This window comes from Dama dama, chromosome 14, assembly GCF_033118175.1.
Source record: "Dama dama isolate Ldn47 chromosome 14, ASM3311817v1, whole genome shotgun sequence".
In the NCBI taxonomy this organism is placed as follows: Eukaryota; Metazoa; Chordata; class Mammalia; order Artiodactyla; family Cervidae; genus Dama; species Dama dama.
In genome coordinates this window covers 48,116,320-48,131,447 of record NC_083694.1, presented here as the reverse complement: position 1 = coordinate 48,131,447, position 15,128 = coordinate 48,116,320, and the positions used below count along the sequence as shown (strand labels likewise).

The 15,128-nt window shown below is 48.5% G+C and overlaps 1 non-coding gene across 1 annotated transcript; it reads left to right on the top strand.

The window, feature by feature from the left end:
• The first annotated feature begins 9,000 nt into the window (after nt 1–9,000).
• LOC133069731 (small nucleolar RNA SNORA57) lies at nt 9,001–9,128 on the top strand. Its single transcript, XR_009695955.1, has one exon. It is a non-coding gene; the product is annotated as a small nucleolar RNA SNORA57 (small nucleolar RNA).
• The last annotated feature ends 6,000 nt before the right edge of the window (nt 9,129–15,128 follow it).

Here is a 15,128-nt window from a genome sequence, read left to right as displayed (position 1 = left end):
CATTTTGTACTCCAAGGCCAAACCTGCCAAGTATCTCGACTTCCTACTTTTGCATTCCAATCCCCTATGATGAAAAGGGTACCTATTTTTGGTGTTAGTTCTAGAAGGTGTTGTAGGTCTTCACAGAACCATTCAACTCCAGCTTCTTCAGCATCAGTGGTTGGGGTATAGACTTGGATTAAAATAATGTTGAACAGTTTGCCTTGGAAATGAACTGAGATTATTCTGTAATTTTTGAGAGTGCACCCAAGTAATGCATTTCAGACTCTTGTTGACTATGAGGGCTACTCCTCTTCTTCTAAGGGATTCTTGCCCACAGTAGTAGATATAATGGTCATCTGAATGGAATTCTCCCACGCCTATCCATTTTAGTTCACCAATTCCTAAGATGTTGATGTTCACTCTTGCTATTTTCTGCCTGACCATGTCCAGTTTACCTTGATTCATGGAAAGGAGAGTGAGAAAGCTGGCTTAAAACTAAGCATAAAAAAAAAAAAAAAAAAGATCGTGGCATCTGGTCCCATCACTTCATGGCAAATAGATGGGGAAGCAGTGGCAGATTTTATTTTCTTGGGCTCAAAATTCACTGCAGGTGATGACTACAGCCATTAAATTAAAAGACACTTACTTCTTGGAACAAAAGCCATGACAAACCTAGACAGCATATTAAAAAGCAGAGACATCACTTTCCTGACAAAGGTCTGTTTAGTCAAAGCTATGGCTTTTCCAGTAGTCACATATGGATATGAGAGTTGGACCATAAAGAAGGCTGAGTGCCAAAGAACTGATGCTTCTGAACTGTGATGCTGGAGAAGACTCTTGAGAGTCCCTTGGACTGCGAGGAGATCAAACCAGTCCACCCTAAAGGAGATCAGACCTGAATAGTCATTGGAAGGACAGATGCTAAAGCTGAAGCTCCAATACTTTAGCCACCTGATATGAAGAACTGACTCATTGGAAAAGACCCTGATGCTGGGAAAGACTGAAGGCAGGAGAAGTGGGTGATAAAAGATGGGATGGTTGGATGGCATCACCAACCATGAACATGCATTTGCGCAAGCTCCAAGAGTTGGTGATGGACAGGGAAGCCAGGCGTGCTGCATGCAGTCCATGGGGTCGCAAAGAGTTGGACATGACTTAGCAACTGAACAATGATCTTGAGGAACAGACATAGGATCCCTTCCATTTTTCCTTAGGTTGCTGCTCAGGTCATTGCTCTTTTTCACTTTCACCAGTACCTGGCTTCCTGTGTTGGAGGGATAAAAGGGAGCTTCCAGATGATGGGGAGATCTGTGGGACACACGCTCATGCATAGCGCTTAACAATTGTGAACACAGTGTTTAACTTTACCTCCTCTGTTAAAAATGTTTTTTACTCAGGACTAGAGAGTGGTCTCCTGTACATAATTTCATAAGGGCTCTATCCAAGACTGCTTCTAGGGGACACCAGTGTATGGAGAGCAATTTGCAAGACCATGTCCTGTGTTAGATGAGTTTTCTGGCATAGCCTGCAAGAGATGTCTTAATAATCTCAATATCTTTAGAAAAGATCCAGATATTTGCTGCATAAGCAACACAACCACAAGCTGGGGGAGGGATGAATGGTGGAGCACAGGGGGTTTCTCCAAGCAGAACAGGGAACAGGGAACTGTTCTGCATGACCCACAATCAGGGGACACATGGCACCATGCATTTATCAAGATCCAATGAACTGCATGGCACAAGGAGGGAAACTTAACATGTGAAAAGTCTAAAAAAACTCACACAGGTGATCAGGAAACCAAAATGTGGCCAAGAAACCTGCTGAGTCACACATGGAGTAACATCAAGTAAGGGGTGTGCGAGCACCAGCCTGAGCAACCTCAGGAGTAAACAGAGCCTGTGACTAAAGGAAGAGGGGCCTGCACACAGCACTGAGCTTGAGCTGGCAAAGCTGTTTCCTGCTGGCTATGGTTTATCACCTCCGCTACTGCCTATAGGATGTGGGCTAAACAATTAGATGAGAGGTTATGGAAAAGCAAGAGGGGGGCTGGGATGAACCACAAGGTCTGGATCACAGCTGGAGACGCTGCTGTGAACTCATGTTCAGCCTAACAAAAACACTGGTGGATGCTTGTGGCAGCAGTTTCCTCTGTGTGAACACATGGTCAACTGCCATCTGAGAAGGGCCCACAGCTGTGTGCACACCCAGCTCCAGATCTTGGTTTCTAAGAAAGAACAGGAACCAGGGCACCTTGGAGAAATGTCTGATTTTAGGGTTGTGTGAAAAAATACACAAAAGAAGTCTGTAGTGCCAAAAATAATGATGGGGGTGTCAAAGGTCACAGGGTCCAAAGCTGGAACCAGAGGAGCAATGAAGTCTAGGGGTACTGGACTGTGACCCAGAGCAGGAAGTGACCATCCATGCCCACACCCACAGGAACAAGTGACTGGACATAAACACAGCTTTTCCAGGCAGTAGAATCCCCAAGGTTGAGGTGGAGACAGAACAGGATCATGACTCTCACCCACACCAAGCACAGTGGGGTGCAGGGCTGATGTTGTCATCCTCTACTGCCCACAGTTCTGTGGGTCGGGAGTAGCTCCACATGGCATTGCTGTGATGGCTCGACCGGGCCTGGACGATCCACGTGCTTCTCTCTAGGAACTGGGGTCTTGGTGTGGCCATAGACTGGGTCCTCTGTCCATGTGGCCCCTTGTCACTCAGCAGTCTAAACCAGGCTTCCTTCCTGACAGAAGCTTCTGGGAGCCTTAAGGCCAAATCTCAAAAGCATCTGCCACTTCCGACTGGTCAAAGCAGGTTACAGCCCAGATTCCTGGGGAGGGAGACAGTCCCTGGCTTTGGTGGGGGGACCAAAGCAGGACCACAAGGCCGAGGGGTTTGTGTACAGGGAGGGGTTCTGACATCCGTAGTAACCATGTACCAGAGGTGAGAGGCAGGTAGCACAACGAAAAGCAAGTAGTTCAGAGCATGGCTCAGGTTTACCTGAACAAATCCTTTATAAACGATATCAGCTCGGACTTCTCTGGTGGTGGAGTGAACAAGAATCCACTTGCCAAATCAGGGGACATGGATTTGATCCCTGGCCTAAGGAAGATTCCACATGTGGTGGAGCAGCGAAGCCCATGTGGCACAATTACTGTGCCCGTGTTCTAGAGCCCCCAGCCACAAATACAGAACCCACGTGCTGCAACTACTGAAGCCCGAGCACTCTAGGGCCTGTAAGCCACAAAAACTAAAGCCTGGGCGCCCAGAACCTATTCTCAGCAGCAAGAGAAGCCACCGAAATGGGAAGCCCCAACACTGAAACAAAGAGTAATCCCTGCTCGCCACACCTGCAGAAAGTCCACACAAAGCACCAAAGACTCAGTGCAGTCAAAAATAATAAGTAAAAGAGATCAGCTGTTTTTTGTTTTTTTTTTTTTTTCTTTTTAAGGGAAAGGGGGTATAGGGACCTCATTGCTTTTCTTTTTAAAAAATATTTATTTATTTATTGTTGGCTGTGCTGGGTCTTTGTTCCCTTCCGTGTGCTTTCTCTAGTTGTGGCAAGTGAGGGCTACTCTCTAGTCAGAATGCAAGCTTCTCATTGTGGTGGCTTCTCCTGTTGTGGAGCATAGGTTCTAGGGTGAGCGGGCTCAGTAGGTGTGGCATGTGGGCTCAGCTGCCCTGGGGCATGTAGGATCTTCCTGGACCAGGGACTGAACTTGTGACCTTTGCATTGTACGGTGGACTCTTAACCACTGGACCACCAGGGAAGCCCAAGATCAGTTAATTTAATCAAATATAGTTAAACACAATACCAGACCACCTCATCTGCCTCCTGAGAAATCTGTATGCAGGTCAAGAAGCAACAGTTAGAACCAGACACGGAACAACGAACTGGTTCCAAATTGGGAAAGGAGTACATCAAGGCTGTATATTGTCACCCTACTTATTTAACTTATATGCAGAGTACATCATGCAAAATGCTGGGCTGGATGAAGCACAAGCTGGAATCAAGATTGCCAGGAGAAATATCAATAACCTCAGATATGCAAATGACACCACCCTCATAGCAGAAAGTGAAGAACTAAAGAGCCTCTTGATAAAAGTGAAAGAGTTGGCTTAAAACAACATTCAAAAAACTAAGATCATGGCATCTGGTCCCATCACTTCATGGCAAATAGATGGGGAAACAATGAAAACAGTGAAAGACTATTTTCTTGGGCTCCAAAATCACTGCAGATGGTGACTGCAGCCATGATATTAAAAGACGCTTGCTCCTTAAAAGAAAAGCTATGACCAACCTAGGCAGTATATTAGAAAGCAGAGGCATTACTTTGCTGACAAAGGTCCATCCAGTCAAAGCTATGGTTTTTCCAGTAGTCACGTGTGGATGTGAGAGTTGGACTATAAAGAAAGTTGAATGCTGAAGAACTGATGCTTTTGAACTGTGGTGTTGGAGAAGGCTCTTGAGAGTTCCTTGGACTGCAAGGAGATCCAACCAGTCCATCCTAAAGGAGATCAGTCCTGAATATTCATTGAAAAGACTGATGCTGAAGCTGAAACTCCAATAATTTGGCCACCTAATGTGAAGAACTGACTCTGGAAAAGATCCTGATGCTGGGAAAGATTGAAGGCGGGAGAAAGGGATGACAGGTGATGAGATGGTTGGATGGCTTTACCGACTTGATGGACATGAGTTTGAGTAAGCTCCAGGAGTTGGGGCTGGATAGAGAAGCTTGGCATGCTGCAGTCCATGGGGTCACAAAGAGACACGACTGAGCGACTGAACTGAACTGAGACACATGTGTTTACATTTTTATGATCTTAAATAGTTCTTGGAAAAAAATAACTTACCTGACCCATAAAAGCAGACTAAGAAATATAGGAAAGTTTAATTAAGCTTTGCATATGTAAATAAACCTAATTCTTCCATAATATTACATTATCTTTTCAGTGTTATGTTATGTATCAGGAGAAAGATATATAGTTGTTTAAGTCAAAATTATGGAATCAGTCTAATTTGGGGCTTTTCCTGGTGGCTCAGTAGTAAAGAATCTGCCTGCCAATGAAGGAGACACAGGTTTGGTCCCTGGTCCAGATGATCCCTTGGGGAAGGAAATGGCAATCCACTCCAGTATTCTTGCCTGGAAAATCCCATGGACAGAGGAGCCAGGTGGACTACGGTCCATGGGGTCGCAAAGAGTCAGACACAACTTAGCCACTAAACAACAATAACAGTTTAATTTGTTCAAGGATTCATCCTGATTAAAAACACTACATAAACTTTTTATAATATAGGTTGTTAAACTCCACATTTTCCACCCTGACATTTAAACAATATTAAATCAATGTTTCTATGCCATGAAGTCCTTGGCAATATTTGCTCTCTGCCAGAATTCACATCTCTCTGCTTCTTATCCAATGATCAACCACTGTCTCAGGTGTTTTGTTTTTTTTAAACTGAGGATTCTCCAAGAAAATGACTTTCTTTTAAAAGGTGAACACTTCTAAGGCATTGCTGTTTGCTCTTCAGTCGCTAGGTTGCATCCAACCCTGCGACCCCACAGATTATAGACCACCCGGCTCTTCTGTCCATGAGATTTCCCAGCAAGAAAACTGGAGTGGGTTGCCATTTCCTTCTCTAGGGACTCTTTCCGACCCAGGGATCAAACCCACATCTCCTGCTTGGCACACAGATTCTTTACCACTGAGCCACCTGGAAAGCTCTAAGCTGTTGTTAGAAATTCAGTTTCTCTTTTCTTTCTGGAATTCTCACATTCTCTAGTTTTTTTTTCTTTTAGCTTTTTAATCTGCTTTGGTTTCCAGGAAGATAGGGAGTTACACTAAAACACCCAGAGAATGCCTCCAGTCAGTCATCTGGAGACCCTGGGACTTGGGCCTTGTCCTCCACGGCTGCCCAGAGAACAGGTTTCAACACGTCATATGCTTCAGTCCAGTGTGGCTACTGCCCTCCTATGGTTCATCTTTGGCCAGCAAAGCCCTTTGCGCCCTCCCAACTCCTCCCATGGCCTCTGCCATGAAGAGACATGGTGGGCTCTCATGAATTTCCTGCCACAGGTCTGGCGTTAGGGCTGCCAGGTAAATACCACACGGGACATACTTATACTGAGAAATTTGTTGTATATCTGATATTCAGATCTAACTGGGAGACATGTATTTTTATTTGCTGAAGTTGGCAACCTTCCTGGAATCAGCCATAGTCCCCAGAGTCCTGGCTTCCACCTAAAGTGGGGTGGAGGGCACTTAAGAGCCACTGCTGGGGGGTCTCAGTTTGTAGACCCCACTCTCAAACATGAGCACATAGCCATGTGCCACCAGAGGAAGCCCACTATCATGGGAAGCAGAGGCTACAGTCCACAGACAGAGGGATGAACTGGGAATAAGTGGAAATGGGACTTGGTGGGGGAGGGGGATGGAGGAAATCCACAACATCAGTATTTTCACAGACCTGACCTGACCACACCCATGAAACAGACACACAGAAAACAAAGGGGTCTTAGAAATGAAGAACAAAGTAACAGAAACAAAAAAATTCATTACGTGTGTTAGAAGAAAATGTTGAGGGTGCCAATGAGATAGAATATAGAAAGTGACCCCAAAAAACAGGAGTTTCAGAAGAAAAGAAGTAGAGGGAAGGAAATGATAACAAAATGGTTCAAGAAAATGTCCTAGAACTGAAGGAGGGTTAGGCGTTTCCAGACAGAATTAGGCTCCCGTGGGGCAGACACAGACCCACAACAAAGCACACATCATGGGAGAGTTCACACCAGTGAGGAAAGAGGAGCTTTGAAAAAGTCACAGAGGCTCTGGAGCCAAAATGGTGCAGTTTTCTCAACAGCAACACTGGGAAAGGGAATAGGAGAGAATGACATCTGCAGAGGCTGGCAGGAAATAATTTCCAGCCTAGAATTCTATATCCAGCCAAACTGTCAACCAAGAAACAGGATCCAATAAAGTCATGTACAGATTTACAAAGTTTCAGAATTTCTCCTGTGTTTTTTTCTGCAGGAAACTATGGAGATGTGGGCTTCCCTCATAGCTCAGTTGGTAAAGAATTTGCCTGCAGTGCAGGAGACCCAGGTTCAATTCCTGGATTGGGAAGATCCCCTGGAGAAGGAAATGGCAACCCACTCCAGTATGCTTGCCTGGAGAGAAGCCTGGTGGGCTACAGTCCATGGGGTCATAAGACTTGGACACAACTTAGTGACTAAATTACCACCCACCATGAAGGATATGCTCTTTCAAAGTGAAGGAAGGAAAAAGAATTTAAAAACGTAAATGAACACGAGGGGTCAGGGGAGCAGAGAGTTTGAGAGAATCCCCAAGGTGAAAGCTGGGCCCAGAGGTGATGGGCAAGCAGCCAGCTGGACAGATGAGTGGTCCAGGAGAGACTTCAACTCAAGGTGAGTGAAGCTCAGCTGCTCTGAGAGGTGGGCTGAGAACTTGGTGTTGACGTTGTGATGAGGGCACAGAAAACTAAAGCAACCAAAAAGAATAAAAATAAGGCAATTAATGCTTCCAGGGAAAAGAAAAACAGGGAAGGAAGAGCAGTGAGTGTCTCCTTTTTATGGTTACAGGGACATGAACACACTCACGGCCCCCAACTCACAAATCAGAGGAGGGGCAGGAGGGGAGAGCAGAGGACACCTACAAGGAAAACGAACCAGAGAAACAAGCATGTTTAGTGCTGTATTTTCCAGAGTGAAAGTTAAGCCCCACGAACGAGTGTGAATTCAATTTAGTGGCTCACAAACACCATTTCTTAATGAAGTTGACTACAATAGAAAATGTCTGAGATTACTGTGCTTCAGTTCAGTCACACGGTCATGTCAGACTCTTTGTGACCCCATGGACTGCAACACCCAGGCCTCCCTGTCCATCACCAACTCCCGGAGTTTACTCAGACTCATGTCCATTGAGTAAGTGATGCCATCCAACCATCTCATCCTCTGTCATCCCCTTCTCCTCCCGTCTTCAATCTTTCCCAGCATCAAGGTCTTTTCCAATGAGGCAGCTCTTCATATCAGGTGGCCAAAGTATTGGAGTTTCAGTTTTAGCATCAGTCCTTCCAATGAATATTCAGGATTGATTTCCTTTAGGATGGACTGGTTGGATCTCCTTGCTGTCCAAGGGACACTCAAGGGTCTTCTCCAAAACCACACTTCAAAAGGATCAATTCTTCAGCGCTCAGCTTTCTTTATAGGCCAACTCTCACATCCACACATGACTACTGGAAAAAAAATAGCTTTGACTAGATGGACCTTTGTTGGCAAAGTAATGTCTTTGCTTTTTAATATACTGTCTAGGTTGGTCATAGCTTTTCTTCCAAGATGCAAGCATCTTTTAATTACATGGCTGCAGTCACCATCTGCAGTAATTTTGGGTCCCCCAAAATAAAGTCTGTCACTGTTTCCATTGTTTCCCCATCTATTTGCCATGAAGTAATGGGACCGGATGCCATGATCTTCATTTTCTGAATGTTGAGTTTTAAGGGAACATTTTCATTCTTCTCTTTCACTTTTATCAACAGGCTCTTTAGTTCTTCTTTGATTTCTGCCATAAGGGTGGTGTCATCTGCATATCTGAGGTTATTGATATTTCTCCCGGCAATCTTGATTTCAGCTTGTGCTTCATCCAGCCCAGCATTTTGCATGATGTACTCTGCATATAAGTTAAATAAGCAGGGTGACAATATACAGCCTTGACATACTCCTTTCCCAATTTTGAATCAGTCTGTTGTTCCATATCCAGTTCTAACTAACTGTTGCTTCTTGACCTGCATACAGATTTCTCAGGAGCATGTCAGTTGGTCTGGTATTCCCATCTCTTTTAAGAATTTTCCAGTTTGTTATGATTCACACAGTCAAAAGCTTTGGCATAGTCAATAAAGCAGAAGTAGATGTTTTTCTAGAACTCTCTTGCTTTTTTGATGATCCAACAGATGTTGGCAATTTGATCTCTGGTTCCTCTGCTTTTTCTAAATCCAGCTTGAACCCTCCTTTTCTTGGCGGGGGTCGGGCGTGCAGTCCCGATCCGCGTAATGTACGGAGGTAGAGGGAACGGGCTCTGGCCCCCTCGGCGTCATGTCTTCAATAAAGGCTCATTTAACCCCCCTCAAAAAAAAAAAAAAAAAATAAATCCAGCTTGAGCATCCATACTGCGTTTAGGAGGGCTATGTATTTTTTTCTAATTTTGTAGATGTGAGTGTGTACCAGGTAGTGATATATAAAATATATTTGAGTTTTGCTCAAAAAAGTCCAAAACCCACCAAGTTAGAGAAATGACATTAAACACCAAAAGAATCATCTAAAAGGGCTGATGTGCTTCTGGCAAAGGTGGTGTGGGGAAGAGAGACTGCTGTTCTCTTAAGCAGCACTGTTGAACTATTAAACTATTTACATATGTAGATATGCACTGACGTGATTTTTATAAAAATTGTTGTTCAGTCACTCAATCATGTCCGACTCTTTGAGACTCCATGGATTGCAGCACACCAGGCTTCCCTGTCTTTCACCATCTCCCAGAGCTTGCTCAAACTCCTGTCTATCAAGTTGGTGATGCCATCCAACCATCTCATCCTCTGTCGTCCCCTTCTCCTCCTGCCTTCAATCTTTCCCAGCAGGAGGGTCTTTTCCAGTAAGTCAGTTCTTCACATAAGGTGGCCAAAGTATTGGAGCTTCAGCTTCAAAATCAGTCCTTCCAAAGAATATTCAGGACTGATTTCCTTTAGGATGGACTGGTTTGATCTTCTTGCATTCCAAGGGACTCTCAATAGTCTTCTCCAACACCACAGTTCAAAAGCATCAATTCTTCAGCACTTAACTTTCTTTATAGTTCAACTCTCACATCCACACGACTACTGAAAAAACCATTGCTTTGACTTTGTCAGCAAAGTAATGTCTCTGCTTTTTAATATGCTGTCTAGGTTGGTCATAGCTTTTCTTTCAAGGAGCAAGCGTCTTTTAATTTCATGGCTGCAGTCACCATCTGCAGTGATTTTGGAGCCCAAGAAAATAGTCTTTCACTGTTGCCATTGTTTCCCCATATATTTGCCATGAAGTAATAGGACCAGATGCCATGATTTTCCATAGTTTGTTGTGGTCCACACAGTCAAAGGCTTTAGCATAGTCAATTAAGCAGGAGTAGATATTTTTCTGGCACTTTTTCTGTGATACACTTTTAAAAAAATAAGTTTTGGAGTCAGTCTGAGAGCTAATTCATGGCTTCTCAGTCACGTGACTGTGGGCAAGTTCATCTGTGTATTTAAGGGTCCTTCTTTATCAGACAAAGCTCATTATAGATTTGTTGTGAAATGAGATAGTCCTGTGAAGAACCTAGCACTCTGTAGGGGAAGGAATCACACCTACATCAGTTATTAATTGTTTAAAAACATAATTCTTATTCTGCCAACTGTCTCTCGGACACCTACTCTTGGAAAGCTACTATAGGATGTGCTCCATGAAGAAAAGGAAATAAACCACAAAACTGGAACACGCAGCATTCCAGAAACAGAGGCTCCAGCTTATGAGGCCAAGGGTATCCCAGAGAGACCTTACTGGTGCCACTGAGAACCCAGGGCAGCCCAGACGTGGCTCAGGAGGGTGGCTCCACCTGAAGAAGGTACTCAAGGAGCTGGACTGGACTGAGAGTTTTCAACTTCTGTCAGCATGTTTGGGGCTGAGTCAGTGACACAGAAAAACTTGCAAAAGTAAAAGCAAAACAAGGCAAAAATGCTGAACAAAGGAAATATATGAACTTTGTTCAGCATAAGTTTTGAGGCCATTTACACTGCCATGATGACACTGGGAGGAGGCAGAGGCTGAGGCCAGCATGCAGAGGTAGTGAAGTTGGTGCCCCTGGGACAGGTTCAGGGTAGGTGAGGTGAGTTGGGTGGGGTAAGCAGAAGCTGAGAACTCAACTGTATGCTGAGCCACATACAGTCCTACCTGTTCCATAAAATTAAGAAATAAGAATTCAACTGTAAATACACAGTAACAAAACCAACAAGAAAAAGGGAGCAGGCTCCTCTTGGCAGGGTTCATGGGGAAGCCCAGGTCTGAGTTCCAGAGAACCATGGGGTGATGCACCCCCTCCCCGTTCATGTGACAGCTTTGGTGTCCCAAGCCCTTGGGGACTGCAGGCCAGAGCCCCAGTTGTGGTAGCTTCTGGGGTTTCCTCCACCCACAGAGGCGCCAGAGGGAGGCCAGGTTCACTCAGCAGGAAGCCAGGCTGAATCAGTTCCGTCCCCTACACTGCAGACCATCTACACTAGGGCAAGGTCAGCCCACGTGGGCAAGGGTGTACAGTATCAGGTCACAGGGTGACCCCTGTCCTACTTTCCCAAATTCACTGGGTCAACCTACACTCCACATGGCACATGCATGATTCATGCCAGTGACCCGGTTCACCCTGGTCTTGAGTCTTGGCCATTGCCAAGAGGCTCCTAAGGACTTGGCACAACTCCCCCCACCAGCCCAAGTGTTGTCTCCCCTTCTCTTGGCCTCAAGAGGTCCTGACAGTCCTGTCGCTGCCACCGCTGAAATGAGGGGGCTGCAGGTCTGGTTCTACCCCACTGGGGCCTCCAGTGCTTCCCTCCCTACTCAGTCAGAAGGGGTCCTCAAAATACACACAGGCTACCCCACACCCCACACAGAGAACTCCAACCTCTGTGAGCGGCAAAGTCTCTGCAGAGGTTAACTCTAGCTCCAGGCCTACTGCTCAACTGACCCCCAAGTGAGGGGCCCAATGCCACAGCTCAGCCTTCTCATCCAAACACTGGCCCAGCAGTGCTCTGTGGGGCTGAGGTCAGTGCCAGGAAGATTCAACAGGGCATCTGGGTGCCCAGCCAGGCAGCGGGGCTGTCACCCTCCAAACCCCACCCTCAGGCTACCTCCAGTCCCAGGTCTGGACTGTTTCACTCCATCCTAGGGGCTGCAGCTCCACAGCCCTTCAGGAAAGTGAAAGTTGCTCAGTTGTGTCCAACTCTGTGACCCTATGGACTATATAGTCCATGGAATTCTCCAGGTCAGAATACTGGAGTGGGTAGCCTTTCCCTTCTCCATGGGATCTTTCTAACTCAGGGATCCAATCCAGGTCTCCTGCCCTGCAGGCAGATTCTTTACCAGCTGAGCCACAAGGGAAGCCCAAGAATACTGGAGTGAGTAGCCTATCCCTTCTGCAGCGGATCTTTCTGACCCAGGAATCAAACCAGGGTCTCCTGCATTACAGGCAGATTCTTTACCAACTAAGCTATCAGGGAAGCCTCAGCTCTTCAGGGGCTTTCTCCAAATCTCAGTCCCAGAGAGGAACCTTCTCTGCTTCCCTGTCCCCCAGGTTCCACTATTCTTGCAGCAAGTCCAGTGGGCATGGCCAGGCCAGGGGAGTGAGGCCTCCCTCTGCCCTATGCCTTGTCCCTCTGTCACCCTCGCCAGCCTGTGTGCTCCCCTGGGTGGTGGGGAGCACAGCCATTCACATGCAGGGTTTGAGGGGCACACATGTATGTGTGCACTGTGTCCGCCCCGTGCATCCAGCCTCACATCTTCCCCTAGGACTTGAACCACCTGGCTCCTTCCTTGGCCCATGGTGTGGGCACAAATGCCCAGGCCGGAAGAGCCTGGCCGTGCCCCAGAAGGAGCAGCAGAGCGACAGGCGTGGAGCAGAGTTGACTGCAGTGCCTGCCCTGGGTCCAAAAGGCAGCCACTCCAGCCCTGGAGCCTCTCCTCTGGCTGTACACATGCAAAGAACTGCTCCGAGAGGCTGTGGGGGGACTGACTGCAGGCCGGAACCACGTCACATAGGCGGGCCCCTCATTCTGTGTCCCTCTCGGGGGTGCCCAGGGCTAGAAGAGGAGCCAACACAGAGGAGCTGAGAGAGGGTGGAGGCCCCACAGGGAAGAAGCGAGAGGCAGCCTCCTGCGGTCTGGGAGAGCTAAAGAGTAAAAATAAAACCCTCAAACCACCTCCTGAGGTCATGGTTGGGGCCCAGGGCACCCGAATCACAGGCGGGACGAGGTCTGCACGTGAGCCAGGCAGGGCAGCGGCTGCCAGGTCCAGGCCGGGGGGAAGGGACTAAGGAGACCAGGAGTGCTGGGCCAGCTCAGGAGACAACCCGAAAGGATCAGTGACATCAGGAGCAGGGGCCTGGACGGCAGTCCCACTCACACATCAGGCTACCTGCTCTCAGTCAGGGGCTGCTCTGCTCTGTGCGCTGTAGGGCATTTCACAGCATCCCCAGCCTTGCCCACTGTGACCCCACCATAACAACCAAAACTGTCTCCAGACGCGGCCAAATGTCCACTTAAGAACCACTGCTCTGGAAGAATGGTGAGGCTGTGCAGTCTGGAGCCCCTGGGCAGCCTGCCTTCTAGGGGTGCCCCAGCTGGCACCCCCCCAGCGTGGAGGAGGCAGGGGCCCTGCAGCACTCTGCCAGGTGGATGCCTCCTGGCATCTGGGTCCGTGCCTCTCTGTATAGGCAGCCGGTTGCACCCCCAGCACTCACTGCCCCAGTTGAACTTCTGACGGACAGAGGCCTTGTCTCCAGACTCAGCATCTATTTCTCCCCCGCCAGTCAGGGAAGGGTGGAGTAAGCCGCAGGCAGCTCCGGAGCAGGGCTGGAAGGAAACACCAGGAGCAGCTGCTCGGCAGCCATGGGTATCAGCCAAGGGCAGCACTGGCAGGCTGAGGCCCTGCTGCATAGCCCGGTGGAGCTGGGGCCAGACTGACTACCAGGAGAGCATGGTCCGCTCCACCCCAGCGAGGCCCCACTGCCAAACCCTGGACCTTGGGAGCCCTGCCCCACCCGCAGCTGAGGAAACTGAAACCGAAGGATGCTTGTGTCCAGGTCCTCAGCAAAAACCCCTAGGGCTGCCAGGAGCCCAACCAGTGCCCCCTAGTGGTTGCTGGTGGAAGCAGTCCTGTGCCCCCAAAGGCCTCAGGTCCCCTCAAAGTCAGGGCCAGCTTCACTTTCCTGACATCCAACAGGTACATTTGCTCCATGAGCCCATCCCACTGACGGGCAGGGACCGAGATGGGCCCCTTGGCTAGAAGCCTGCTCACCTGGCCGGCGGGGCACACACAGGACAGGGCCCATCAGGCTCACCAAAGCATTGGGGTCGTCAGCGCCCTTCCAGGAGAACTTCTGAGAAGCCTGTGTCCAAGCACACTCCCTCCCTCCACATCTGCAGGGAACCCATCCCAGGCCCCAGACACATCTCCACAGCCCAGTGTGAAGCAGGACAGGGGCATCTCCAGGGCTCAGGAGAGGTGCACCTTCCCCTCCTTGCACATGGCGGTCAAGAGCAAGGCAGACACCTCATCTATGCTCACCTGAGCTCAGACTCTGACCAGGCTCCATGCCTGCAGCCCAATCCCCCAAGCCTGGATATGAGAGGCCCAGGCTCCCCACCTAATCCCCTACTATTAGACACAACACATTCCTCTCCACACAGACAGAATGTGGAATCCCTGGGGGCAACTGGTTTATAAGGCTCCAGGCTTCCCCAGATCCATAAAGGGCCCCCTCTCAGCCGGTCGCACCCTGAACCTGCCAGAGCAGGCCATCCCTTCCTGATGAGCCCCAGAAAGCGGCAGAGGCCAAGGAGCTCACAGCAGGCTAGGAGTCCCCTGCTGCAGCTGAGCAGGACCTGCCCACCATCCCTGAGGACAGGCGCCTTTGCTGCCTCCCTCCCTTCTGCCCAGTGAGGGCCTCCCTGACCCCCCAACTGTGTAGGTCCACTGTTTTTTTTTTTTTCAATCATCAGGTCCTATAGCAACACACGAGCCACAGCTGGTTGATCCCAAAACCAAAGAGATGGAGTGCTGACTATAAGCTCTGCTCAGGTTTCCAACTGCAAGAAGGATCAACGGTATACTCACTCCCTAATCCCCAGATGGTCCCTGTGCCATGCTCCCTGACTATGGGACAGGGCTGTGACTCTTCACAGATGTCCACAGCACTGGCTTTCCCTCCTGCAGCCACGGCACCAGGACAGGGCCTGCTGGGGAAAGGGGCTCTCAATCTGCCCTAGGGGTCTTGGGCTCCTGTAATACCAGAAGCTGGCACCAGCCTTCATCCCAGAACAGCTCACACCAAGCAGAAGAGGGTCCAGGCCAGTAGGGACAGTC